Source organism: Medicago truncatula, chromosome 2 (genome assembly GCF_003473485.1).
Source record: "Medicago truncatula cultivar Jemalong A17 chromosome 2, MtrunA17r5.0-ANR, whole genome shotgun sequence".
Taxonomy (NCBI): domain Eukaryota; kingdom Viridiplantae; phylum Streptophyta; class Magnoliopsida; order Fabales; family Fabaceae; genus Medicago; species Medicago truncatula.
In genome coordinates this window covers 5,834,055-5,847,824 of record NC_053043.1, presented here as the reverse complement: position 1 = coordinate 5,847,824, position 13,770 = coordinate 5,834,055, and the positions used below count along the sequence as shown (strand labels likewise).

The 13,770-nt window shown below is 34.7% G+C and overlaps 1 long non-coding RNA gene across 1 annotated transcript; it reads right to left on the bottom strand.

Moving 5' to 3' along the window:
- Positions 1–12,159: 12,159 nt before the first annotated feature.
- LOC120578007 (uncharacterized) lies at positions 12,160–12,718 on the bottom strand. The gene is made up of 2 exons (XR_005643969.1): positions 12,612–12,718; positions 12,160–12,404 (listed from the first exon to the last, which is right to left on the bottom strand). It is a non-coding gene; the product is annotated as an uncharacterized lncRNA (long non-coding RNA).
- Positions 12,719–13,770: the final 1,052 nt, after the last annotated feature.

The following is a 13,770-nucleotide window of genomic DNA, read 5'->3' as shown; positions in this document are numbered from 1 at the left end:
TGTCCTTCTTGGATGTCATTGACAGTCAGATAATTGTCGTTCATCAGTCTCTGGATGTCATTCTGAACAACGTAGCAACCCCAAGGATTATGGAAGCATTCTGGGCAACTGGCATGATCATGGTCAAACAGAGAGGCTTGGCATAACCCGATGTGTAGTGGCACCAGAGGAGTTGCAACGTTACAAACGTCCGATCTGGGAGCTTCCTCATATACCTCAATCATGTTTACAGCAGCGTGATTCGGAAGAGGGTTGTCGAGGACATGAGGGACGTTGTTCTCAAAAGTCAACTTTCCTTGGTTAATGAGCTTCTTCACAATGTATTTCAAAGCATAGCATCCTTCGACATCATGACCCAGAGCACCTTGATGAAAATCACACTTGAGGTCCGAACGGAACTTGGGAGGCGACGGATCAGGTGGAGGCTTGCCCTGTCTGGTTGTGCAGTGCCCTTTGAGAAGTAGAGTTGGGAGTAATTCAGCATATAACATTGGTATCAGAGGAAAGGTAGGTCTAGCTTGTTGCTGCTGTCGTTGTTGAGCTGGAGGCTGTTGTTGCATTCGCTGAACGACGGCATTAACGGGTACCTGAGGTTGTCCCGATGGCAAAGGATACTGATGATAGAATGGTGGAAAGAAAGGATGCTGAGAGTATTGCGCATACGGGTACGACGGAGGTAGCTGAGCAGCATTGATGTCCAAGACCTGGAACGTGATCAGAAAGGTTTCGGGACAGACAGTTATTGGCGGATCTATCTCCCCAAGAATGTTCTTACGGGATCCGTCGAAGGCTTTCACCAGAAAGGTGCTCCTTCCCAAGGGAGTTCCCCGATAACTCAATTGATCCAGAGTGGCCGTTGTCTGAGCCAAGCTGGTATTGACAGAGACAGGGTTCGTCCCAGGAATCTGGCCATTATTGACAGTACCAGAAACGCCAGCTGCAGTACTAGGAGTGAAAAACGGTGGAAGCCCATACGGAAACCCAGCTGGCATAGCAAAGCGAGCGTCTGCAGATGTGGTTGGGAGCACGCTTGTAGTCACCGGTGCAGCTGTGGCTATAGGGATAGCCGTAGCTGATTGTTCTTGAGCGGCTAGCAGAGCAGTCATGACATCATTAGCTTTAGCCAATTCCTCCCTTAGAGCGGCTAACTCGGTACGGAGCTGAGCGTTCTCTTCTTCCATAGCCTTTTTCCTTCTTCTGTACTCTCTGGTTCGATCGATTCTATCAGGTTCGTAGACCTTCTGAGCACGAGCCACTTTTCAAACTGTGGCAGAGGAACCAGGAAGTAGTGAGCAATTGGAAGCCTTTGTGACCGATGTATGATGCATATGATGCATGATATGCAGATGCAAATGCAAAAACGACTCTTTTTAATGTCATCGAAGGACTTTTTAAACAAATTCGAAACATTGTAAACACTGTTAAACAAGCAAAATAAGGTTTTACAATGGTAAACTTATGAATACAAGTTCACACCTGCGGTGTCTTACAATGTTTCGATCTGTCTAAAAAAATCTTCGATGTATGCGTGAAAAAAAACTTATGCATGAATGCATGTATGCATGGTTGTTTTGTTTAGTTACAAAGAACAAGGTGGGTTGAGATTCAAAGTAACAGGGCCACGGATGGACACGGCGTCCGGTGAACTAAGGCTTTGGATAGTAGTAACCAAGGTTCTAACACAGTTCCCAAACTGCAACCTCTCTCACATATATCATGGTAGTACAGGACGACACCCGTTCCATGATTATTTGTGAGAAGGTCTAGTTTGAGTGTAGTATCGCGTGACGACTAAAGTTTGAGACAACACTCAATTTAGCCACCGCACTACGTCCTAAAAAGGCTAGGATGGGTTTGGTAACTACGGTTCATAGCTTCGTCGAACAATTGAAAGTGAAGTGCCTAAGCATGACAACACACGCCGACAATATCACCTTCAAAATGCCTCAGCTATGTGAGATTGATCGCATAATCCAATACACGAGGCAACCCCCGGATCGAATTGTCGATTATATCTCTACCTAAACATAAGTTCACTCAGCCCGGGTATAGGACTTTTGATATCCTCACCCCACACGTCAAATGAAAGTAAACAAGTATTCACATATGTAAGCAATAAAACAAAGCGTAAATATAAACTAAGGAAAACTAGGCGCGACCCGCTAAAAAAGTCCCCAGTGAAGTCGCCATTTCTGTTATCATGGTTTTTTGGTGCCAAGCCATTAATTGGACTTGAACCTTTTGACCGTTGATATTCTCTATTTTTTCTTGGGAAGGGCAAAATTGAGAAAAACCCTTAGATTCTAAGTTCGGGGGTCGTTTTCGCTACGGGAAGGTGTTAGGCACCCGGAGCGATTATGGTACTCCATAAGAACCGCTCTCCTAAGCTTATTTCTACGCTTTAGTTTTATTGCTTATTTGTAAAAAAGAAGATGTGATTAGTTAAGAATGGGGGTGAGAAGAAGTAGAATTTGATTTTTATTTCGGCTTGGATGAGTTTTGACTCATTGCCTACGTACCGTTTTACGGGATCAAAACCGGCGTAGTTCTTGCTAAAAAGACTTGTTTTTTCGTTTTAATTGTTTGATTTTTAGTTTTGAAAATGGTTTTGAAGAAGGAGATTGGGAGGCTTCATGAGCATGAGATTTAGCAAAAAAAGTGAGGTTTGATTAGTGATTGAAAAGAAAGTCTAAATGATTAAGATGAATTGAATTTTTCTTAAGAAAAAAGAAAGGAAAAAAAATGAAGTGTTGACTTCATATTTATTATGAAATTTTTTGAAGTGAAGTTCAATTGTTTTTTTTTTGAAAAAAGATGGATTTTCTCTAAGTGTTTAAAACCTAAACGCTTATTTAACCATACAATCCTATGCATACATCTAAGGTGAGTGTGTGCGTGTCGGTGCGTCGTAGTGTCCATAGTCCATATTACAAAAATTGCCTAAATACATTCTATGGCCCCTTTGCCAAGCTACAAACCAATGATAACAAATTACATTACCAAATGAATTAAAACTTGCAAAAAAAATAAATGCTAAGCTAAAGAAAGTGGAGAGAGTGGTGGAATGCTATGAAATGTATGGCACATGAGATGAAATGGTTAGTAATCATAAAGCACACAATAGTAGGAAGTAATTAAAAGGAAATGCATAAAGATGGCAAAGAAAAAGTAATAAAGTGGCAATAAACCTAAAAACTTTGATGTGATATCTAAAGGTGCTTGTAACCCATAATCATCACATCATGGCAATTTTGAAAGCAATTTTGTTTCAAGCCATGACATGAAATTAATGGAAACATATGCAAGCAAGGTATCACACCAAATTCATAGAGAAATTTGACACTTTATTCTCTAAAACAAACACTTGTTGCTTGTAAAACAAGAAATCCATAAAATCATATTCAAAACAGCAAAAAGAAGCACATGTCCAGAGGCATATTCATCATAAGATATGGTATCATTTATTCATAACACATATCAAAGTATCAAGAACAAAAACATAGCAAGAAGTATACCAAAAGTGTAAAAACACATGGAAATTTGTTCATGCCATTTTAATATTTTTTACATGCAAGAAAACACCATAAAAATGCCAAAAATATACCAAGAAACAACTAAGAATTTTTTAGGAATTTTTATAAACAATGTAGGCAAGTAACAGGTTCAGATAGCAAGAAAGGCAGCGCAAATAGCAAGAAAATAACAAAAAAACGTAAAAAGAACTAAGCCCAAACCAAAGCCCAATCCTACAAGGTCTGGATGCACAGGAGCCACACGATTGATCCAGGATCCTAAAACCCTAGATCAAACGGCCAGGAATCAAAGGGGAATGGACCGGATTGAACCGGTCCGGTTCGCTGGCTATATAAGGGAAAGAGCTCCGGTTTTTTCCATTTTTCACTTTCCTTTCTCTCTCTAAGTCCTTCTCTCTTCTCTCATCCCTCACCTCTCTCTAGAACCTCGCCGCCGGTGAGGATGAAGTGACGGCGGAGACCTTGAAGGTCCGCCGGAATCTTCATCTTCTCCGGCGAGCTCAAGCAGTCTCCGGTGACCTAATTTTCCAGATTTCAAAGATTCTTGCATATTTTGATTCGTCCTTTAACCCTAAACACGAATCCAGCAGTTACTTTTTCAAATACAGTTTGAAACGATGTAGATCTGGAAATTTGTCGTACGACTTTGAAATTGATTTTGATCTTTTTGAAACAAAACGTTTAGATCCTTGAAGATCTACATCGTTTCGTTGTTCGCTGCTCTTCTGGTACTCGTTCTTGCTTTCAAAGCCTTGATCCTTACGGATCTAGGTTTTGATGTTTACGGTTATAGTTTTCTCTTTGAATTCTGGAAATTTTGATCCTCTTGCTTACGTGATTTTTTTACCGGTTTAAACCATGATTAACACTTTTGGAAAAGAGATTATGAGTTTTACCTAAGGTTTTGGTTGAAACCTTTAATGGAGGAAATCTTCGGAAAACCTTGATTTTGTTCTTGATGATTTTGATGATTTTGCTTGCTTTTGGACCGAAAATAAATCGGTTTACCGGTTCTGCTTCTTCATCTTCTCTGATTCTTTCTCTACTTCTCTCTCTGTGATTTCGTGTTTGAGCTTGCTTCAATACTCCTTGAATCTGCGTGAAGAATCCCTATGATCAGTGCTTGAGCTTGCTTCAATGTGAGCTCGCACTTTGAATTGTAGGAGAATTCTTCAATCCGGTGATGAAGATTCACACGAATCTCTGAGGATTGATGCGGAAATGGTTGATTCTGATGAATTTTTCAGTTTCTGGAAAACGGTTAGGGTTTTTGTTCTTGGTGTTCTTTGAGAAATTCTGAGAAATTTTCTGTTTCTGATCCAACTGAATGGAGAGAGAGAATCTGATTGTGTTTATGAGTTGGCGTGTGATTAATGGGTCTGTGTGGCACTGTACACCTTTTATAGCTTGACATGTGTGTATTGGAACCAATAGGAAACTGACATGTGGCATTGGACTGAAAAGAAAGCGCTGCCCTGTAATTTTAACTTGAAGGACCTGTTTGCAAATTTGAAAAATATATGGACTGGACTGAAAAATGAAAGTAAGGACTAAAATGCAATTAAAAACTTTTGGACAAAACATGCAATTTTGGGACCTCAATTTTGAGGGACCAAAATGCAATCTAAAAATAAAATTGAATAAAAAACGTAATTTGACCAAACGTAAAGCGAAACAAAAATAAAATTGACAAAACGGACTAAAACGAACCAATGGCCTAAATGAGGTACTTCAAAGTAACCTCCCCATGCCAAAATTTTATGTGAAATGACCAAAATGCCCCTAGGGCTAAAAACGACCTAAACAGATTCAAATTGACCTGACACTGACTCAGACGCAAATTTGAAATGAATTTTAACAAGGTTTACTGATGAAATGCAAAAAAAACAATCTGAAGACTCAGAGACAGTCACAAGGATGAAAATGGGTCCCACTGCAGGAAATGACCAAAATACCCTTCTGTACGACTTTTTGCAAATTTTGAAATAAACTGTAGAAAAAGCAATGTAATGATTCAGAGACACTTTTGAATGACTTACAAGACAAGTAAAGACATTTTGAAAAGGTTTTATGCATGAAAAACATAGGTAAAAAATGTGATTGAAAACACTGCGTAGCAGAGACAATTTGAACTGTGCAGTTGAAATTTGATATTTGACAAAGTTTGAAATGAAATTGGGCCCAGTATTTTTAGGTCCAAAAACAGGGTATAACAAACTTAAAAAGAGTTTTTGGGAAGTGTTTCAAACAGGCTCTTAATTCTATATTTTTACTCGTATTTTGTTAAAAAAACAACCATTAGGTTCTTATCACTGTCACTTTAAGTGGTACCTTGTCCTTTTGTTTCCACCTTCATTCATTTTGGTATTGTTTTTGCTTTTTGTTTTAATTTTTCTCTCTGGTGTTTGTAGCTGTCCAGAATGGTTCTTTTTCTTTTTCTTTTTCTTTTGTACCTACTCTATCTTTAGTCCTTATGTCCTTCTTTCCCTTCATTTAATTCTTCTTACTAAAATTCATTGTATTTTAAGAAAAAAAAAGTATTAAAAAGAATGGATTTCATTATCGAGGTACTAACAAAGTGTAACTAACAAAGTATTAAAAGAAAATTAGTGATGGTGAGTCGATGACATTGCAACCCCCTAACAAAGTGTGACTTATAATGAAAGAATGTACTTTTTTTTTTTTTAGGAATGAAAGAATGTGCTATATATCTTTATATCTTGAAATGTACAAAGCAATAAGCAATATATACTTGCTTTCTCATCTCTAGTAATTATTATTCCTTTTTAATTATCATGTTCCTTCTCTAACTCTGCTTCCACATTTTTTTTTGTTGAAACAACATATTATTAAAAACTATACCACATAATTTTGTTGAAAACAATACATTGTTAGCATAATTCAAAAGACTTTGGTGTACTAAAAAAGTCATACTTATTTTTAGATTTTATTATGACATGACAAAATTACCTTGTAATAAACTCATACTTATTTTTAAAAATTAATTATTAAAACTTATTTGTATTTTTTAATTCAATATCATACTATCTCTCACTCTCTCTTTCTCTTAATTATTAAGTAATGGAGTATTGTACTATACATACATCTGATTTATTTGGAACCACATTTAGTGGCTATAATGCCACACTTTATTGCTTCAGCATGAGTCATCACTATGGACTTTCTACCCATTTGCTTTAGTCATTTGAGAACTTTAGTATTCATAGTATTCTTCTCAAACACATTTGATGACAATGATGGTTACGTGCTACATAATCTTCTAATTTCAAAATAAATAAATAATCTACGATTAATTGTGACTATATAAATGGTTCTGCAATGCACTTCTCTATTGTCAATTGCCATTGCTCTTCGTCTGCTCCATCTTTATATTCCAACATCATCATCATCATGTTCCAAATAGTTCTCATCGTTACCATCATCTTATCATCATCATCATCCCTCAACTTATCTTCCCCAATAACATCATCATCATCATCATCATCATCATCATCATTCTTCAACCTAACCAAAATTCTTTACTCCTCTCACACTTTCTTTAAAGCAGCCTCGGAGTTTCATTCTCTCGGCATTGACAGTGAGATTGACACTCGTTATCCAACCACGGTATTTGTTTCTGATAACAAAGCATTCGTAGATGCTACTGTTTCCAAAAGATACAAGTCGCTTAGCGACAATAACAAATATTTTGTTCTCAAGTGTCATGTATCGAGAGAATATTTTGTTATCGTTGCTAAGCGAGTTATATCTTTTGGAAACAGAAGCATTTGCGAATGCTTTGTCATCAGGAACAAATATCGTGGTTGGATAACGAGTGTCAATATCACTGTCAATGCCGAGAGAATGAAACTCCGAGGTTGCTTTAAAGAAAGTGTGAGAGGAGTAAAGAATTTTGGTTAGGTTGAGGAATGATGATGGTGGCTATGATGATGATGTTATTGGGAATGGGATAGAATGAGGGAATTCAGTTGCTAATTTATAAGGACGTAGGAAGGGGTGTTGGAACATGCAATGCATTTCTTCACACACACACTCTCTATTGGAATCACATAAGTGCTGCAAAAAAGTAATTTTTTTAGTACATAACATAAACATAAGTGCTTTGTGATTGTAACATGCATTACTTAACAACCAAGTAAGATGATGCAATGGAAAAAGCACACAATCTATTGCAAACTTTCAAAATAATTTTCAATTTGGAGTACAAGAGTTCCTTTGTCTATTTTAGGAGACACATATGCGTTGGTGGTCCTAATTATTTGAATCACTTATTGTACTCTCTGTTATTTATCTCTCTTTTTCGTTCTGAAGCAGAGTGGAAAGTGGGTCAGCTAATGTATAATGTATGTCTAAGTCACACTTTTCACATGTCATTAATTATATTAACTACTCTTATTAAAAGAATGTGCGGTGGTCCTTGGTTAGGTTTCTTTTGTGATCAGTGACATGTGACATGAAAATATCTTCATTTTGTGATCAGTCACAGAACTTAATGTATCCTAGAGTTTGTATCCTAGGATATGAAACATGTAACCAAGCAAGTAATGTATCCTAGAGTTTGTAAACGAGTTCCTGATTTTTTTTTTTAATAATATGTTGTTTCAAAAAAATAATGTGGAAGTAAAGTTAGAGAAGGAACATGATAATTAAAAAGGAATAATTACTAGAGATGAGAAAGCAAAGTGTATATATAGTTAGATAGTCACCATTATTTTTGAGGTAACATGCACTGTCTTTAAACCGTTTTCCATAGTGACTCAATATTACTTATTGCTTTGTACATTTAAAAGATTTATAGATTCTTTTGTAATAAGTCACACTTTGTTAGGGGGTTGTAATGTCATCGACTTACCATTACTAAAAAATTTTTAATACTTTGTTAGTACCTCAATAATGAAGCCCATTCTTTTCAATACTTTTTTCTAAGAACGTGACCGAACATGTAAGCACATGTTAGTAATTTTTATTTTTAGTGTAACTTAAAATGAACTAAAGGCACCCAAAGACACCAAAGTTAAAGGCACTGAAATGCCACCCTAACTTATGATAGAAGTATAGCAGCAATGTATGTATACAAGAAATACTTTATAAAAATTCTTCAAATTTATTATCTAAAATTCTACATTAAAGAATTTGAGTAATCCTCTAAAATACATTACTCCGTAAAATTACCACATTTTGCTTCAAAGAAAAAAAAAAAATCCTAAATATTAACACTCATTGTAATTTCTTTAACTCGTAATGTATATTTTATATTTATTGCGGTTGAACTTGATGCTTTAGAAGCTAACAACACTTGACATCTTACTGATATGCCTCCTAATCCTGATTTGATCTGCAACCCTATCCGTTATTTTTCTCTAATAAATATAAATCTATGATGACTACCCATCAATCTTCATCAATAAATCATGTCTACCCTTCTCAGTAATCACCCCATTTTTCACAACAGCTATGATATCAGCACCTTTAATCGTTGCAAGACGATGAGCCACAACAACAGTAGTTCTGTTAACACTGACTCTATCTAAAGCCTCTTGAACTACATGTTCTGACTCAGCATCGAGTGCACTGGTTGCCTCATCAAGTAAAAGTATTCTAGGGTCTTTCAATATAGCTCTTGCAACATTGTTTTTGTCCACCTGGTAACTGTGTGCCTCTTTCGTTCAGCACTAAATGATGCATTTTCTGGTACATATCCATCACCTTTTGTTCAGCACTAAATGATGCAACAGTTCTGATGCTACCAACAGCATCATTTGCAACCTGACTTGCCTCTTCATATATACATCACCTATTAAAAACAAAATACTCTTGTTAACCAAGTTTGTCCCAACTCGAGAGAATTGCCAACAGAAAAAAGATTATGAAGTATTAGTTTGAACTCAGTAGAAGCCGAATCTTCCATTACCTATCCATCCATATGAACCCTCACTCAGACAAATTCATCAAATTGAGCGATGCTTGATTCGTAATCAGCAAGTCTTAGAAATGTTATGAACAATACGCTCTCCCGAGCCTGTCTAATTTTCATAAGGACAGATAAATTCTTCTCTTCGAGTGCCTTGAGACCCATCAGTTACGTTCGTTAATGTAAGAATTCCTTGAGATGCAAACCTTCCTATTTTCTCGATATCAGTAAGTCAAACTGATATTATAGAGTGTTATTTTTAAGTATTTATACCAAATGTCTTTAGCCTTTCAGTTACATGGTTGATGACCAATTCAGACCAGTATAAGTTCAATTACTCGTCAAGGGTTATGAGTAATTTCTGTTTAAGTTCTCACTCGTCTGTTAATTTGCTAGCCTGCATCGTCCGACTGTCCTAGAACCAATAACCTAACTCAGTTCCAATTTTAGTAAAACACTTTGATTTTCCATGTACTTGAATTTTGAAACTGTTAAACCAATTGATTAGTTAACCTTCCATTATAAGATCTCAACAACTAGATTCGGATAAGATCAAAATCCTTCCAAGTCCAAAGGAATTAAGGAGTTGTAATAAGATCATCATCAATTGTAAAATCTTCCCAGTTCCATCCTCGTTAACCAGATCAGATCAGTATAAGCCTGTGATTGCTAACTGAAAGCAACAAGTTGGGACTGGCTAGTCAACACCAATCGACAATCCAGAGTTATACAACCCCATTAGTATTACCACTAGCATCAGAAAACCAAGATCGTTGTGACTCGACTTTCCAATCAGTGACCTGGCTAATTTAGCAAATTTGTCATTAAAACCTTATCAGCATGTCAGACTGATATTTCCAGTCTTATCTTAAGTAACTCTGACAAAATGTCTTCAACTCTCCAATTCCATTGTCAACCAGACCAAATCGTAGCAAGAGGTCGGTGGAGTGAAAAGTTAATCGGAGTTTAGCACAAAATGTCATGGGGACCATAAAATCAGAAAGAGGGAAAACTATAGGGGGCAAAATCGCTCGTTTAAAACTATAGGATGCAAAATCGCACAATTGGCAAACTACAAGGGGGAAAAGTGCAATTAAACCTTTTTATTTTTAGTGTAACTTAAGATAAAAGTATAACAGCAACGTATGCATACAAAAAATACTTTATAAAAATATTCCAAATTTATTATCTAAAATTCTACATTAAAGAATTGGAGTTATCCTCTAAAATACATCACTTCATAAAATTACCACATTTAGCTTCAAAGAAAAAAAAAACCTAAATATTAACACACATTGTAATTTCCTTAACTTGTAATGTCTATTTTATATTCATTGCAATGAAGGTTGAACTTAATACTTTAGAAGCTAACAACACATGTTAGTAATTTCTATTTTTAGTGTAACTTAAGATAGAAGTATAACAACAATGCATGCATATAAGAAATACTTTATAAAAATTCTCCAATTATTGTCTAAAATTCTACATTAAAGAATTTGAGTTATCCTCTAAAATACATGACTTCAAAAAATTACCACATTTTGCTTCAACGAAAAAAAAAATCCTAAATATTAACACACGTTGTAGTTTGTTCAACTCTTTATCTATATTTTGTTAACCAAATAAGTAACGTGAATGGTTTGGACGAAATGATAATCCATGTAGATACGATACCATACTTACACGTTATTACTTAATAAACGATTTGGCACACTTGCCTAATCTGACCATCACCTTCGATGGAAGTATCTTAGGAACCCATGGTGCTCTCATAATTTATGGCATATAGCCCACAAATCCACTGAAAGGGTCACCAATCCGAAAATAACAAATATACAAGAGCAAGCAAGAAGCATAAACAGAGTAAACATTAAATATGAATTAGAGATCATATACTAACTCACGTATGAAAACAAGTAGTAAAAAAGTGCTCAAAATAAAAACATAAAGACTCGCTTCCTAATGCAATTGTCGATGCATATGATTCTGGAATTAATACTGCTCGGCAGAAGCTTGTGTCAACGCCACTACGAAGATGAGTATCTTACCGAAAAAATTTACGAGGGTGCAAATCAAACCGAAAATGACATTACAGAGGTGAAAAACACTATTAATCTAAAAAACTATAAATTACAACGTCTATGTTCCACTTCTGCCATGTGTTGGGCGAACAAACTTAATAGTTACACTGACACCAACAAATTTGATTTTGACATAAAAGCAAAACTAAGGAACTTGGTTAAATTTTTAACATACATCTTATTGTTTTGATAGGTGGATTCAAGGGTGAGAGTTCAATTAAGATCCTCACCAGTGAAGCATAAAAATTTCATTGTTAGATTGAATCAATGGTCCATATCATTTGAAAATCTAAATAAGAACATCTATTACTTTCCACACACAACCCTACCCTTTATCTCTTTCCCATTTATATCATTTTCAATTCACCACAAATATGCAGATGCTCGTTGAAAGTAAAGTGGAACTCGTGATATGATAGTCATAATCAATACAAATTGGCTACACCATGGTGCAATTGAGTGAACCGTGAAGATTACGGTTGCTTTTTTTTTTTTTTTTTTTTATTTTGATTGGGTTTAACAGTCAAGGACCAAGGTAGAATAAAGGTTTAAACTTTAAATATAACATTTCAATGTTATTTAATTGAAATTTCAATGTTGAGTTTTCAACTTATTTTTATGAAAATCTTATAGACTTTGTATAGATACGTCTACAAAATTTCAAAAAGTGCAATTATCAAATATAAATCTCTCAAATGTTGGGGTTACAACAACATAGCTTCTTGCCAAATGCACAATCGCCACGATGTTGGTAGCCCTTGTTAAGGCAATGAAGGGAGCATTGAAATGTATCATTTGGACATGTCGGAAAAGGGAAGCATTCTCCTGAAACTTCTCCAGAACCTGTCAAATCTACTTCTGCAACAATCAGTTAAACGCTATTAGAAATATCATCTAACATACAAGAAATTATCATTTCAAGCTTATTATATAAAATTTCATAATATAAATATTTCTAAAACTTAAAAAATAAATAGATATTTAAAACACCACTAACAAAATCTACAATTGCAAGACATTTAATTGAAAACACAACAAAATTTAGTTAAGAAACTAGTTTGTTACCGGCAAACGTCACTGAAGCAAGACATAGCATTGCAATGGTAACAAAGAGAAGGTTGATGTGGGTTGCCATTATTTTTTATAGGTTGATTTGATAATTAACTTCTTACAATACAATATTTATAGTCAAAATTAAAGCAACGTAATGGAGATGATCTTAACTCGTTTTAAATTACGGTCAATAAACATTTATTGACCGTAATGGAGTATTGAATTTTGAATCAATAACATTTATTTAAGGTCAACAAAATTAACGTTTATATTTAATACGGTCAATAAAAGTATTTTTTTTAGGGAACGGTCAATATTAAATTTTGGGTCAATAAATAACATTTAAAGTAAATTACACCCCTCTTTCTTCAAAATGCTTGAATTACACTCATCTCCCCTCTTATTCAAAACATATTAGAAAACATTTCAATCTTCTTCCTTAAGAGAAGCATGAATTACATGTCCCTCCCCTCTTATGTTAAAATCTACACTTTAGTCCCTCAATAATTTTATTGGCTAAAATATGGTTTTAGTCCCTGCAAATATGTCTCGTTTTGGTTTTAGTCCCTGATAAAAAAAAAATTGTTTTTGGTCCCTGCAAAAAAATTTTGTTTTTGAAAATAGTCCTTGACCCCACTTTTGTGATGATTTGCATACGTGGCACATTATAACTGAACCAATTTTAGTTTTTGGTCCCTGCAAAATATTTTGTTTTTAAAAAAAGGTCCTTGCAAAATTTTTTGTTTTTGAAAATAGTCTCTTATAATTTTGCAGGGACCAAAAACAAAAAATTAATTTACCAGGGACTAAAACCAAAACGAGGCATATTTGCAGGGACTAAGACCATATTTTAGCCATTTTATAATAATCTAGAAAAAAAATAATTATGTAACACACTTTGAAAACAAATCATATTGACGGTCTATTTTAATATAACCAAAATTTGAATACATAGTTTTTCGCTATTTTTTTCACAATTTTATTAACATATAGTTTTAAACCTTATTATAAAAAATGAAACAACTCAAAATAAAATTAAAATATGTGAAAAATTACTAAAAACAATAAAATATGGTTATTTAAAAGTTAATTTTATACTCTAAATTATAAAATTAATAGCAAAATATTTAAATTTAATTATCATTGACATTTAAACTATAAAGAAATTAAT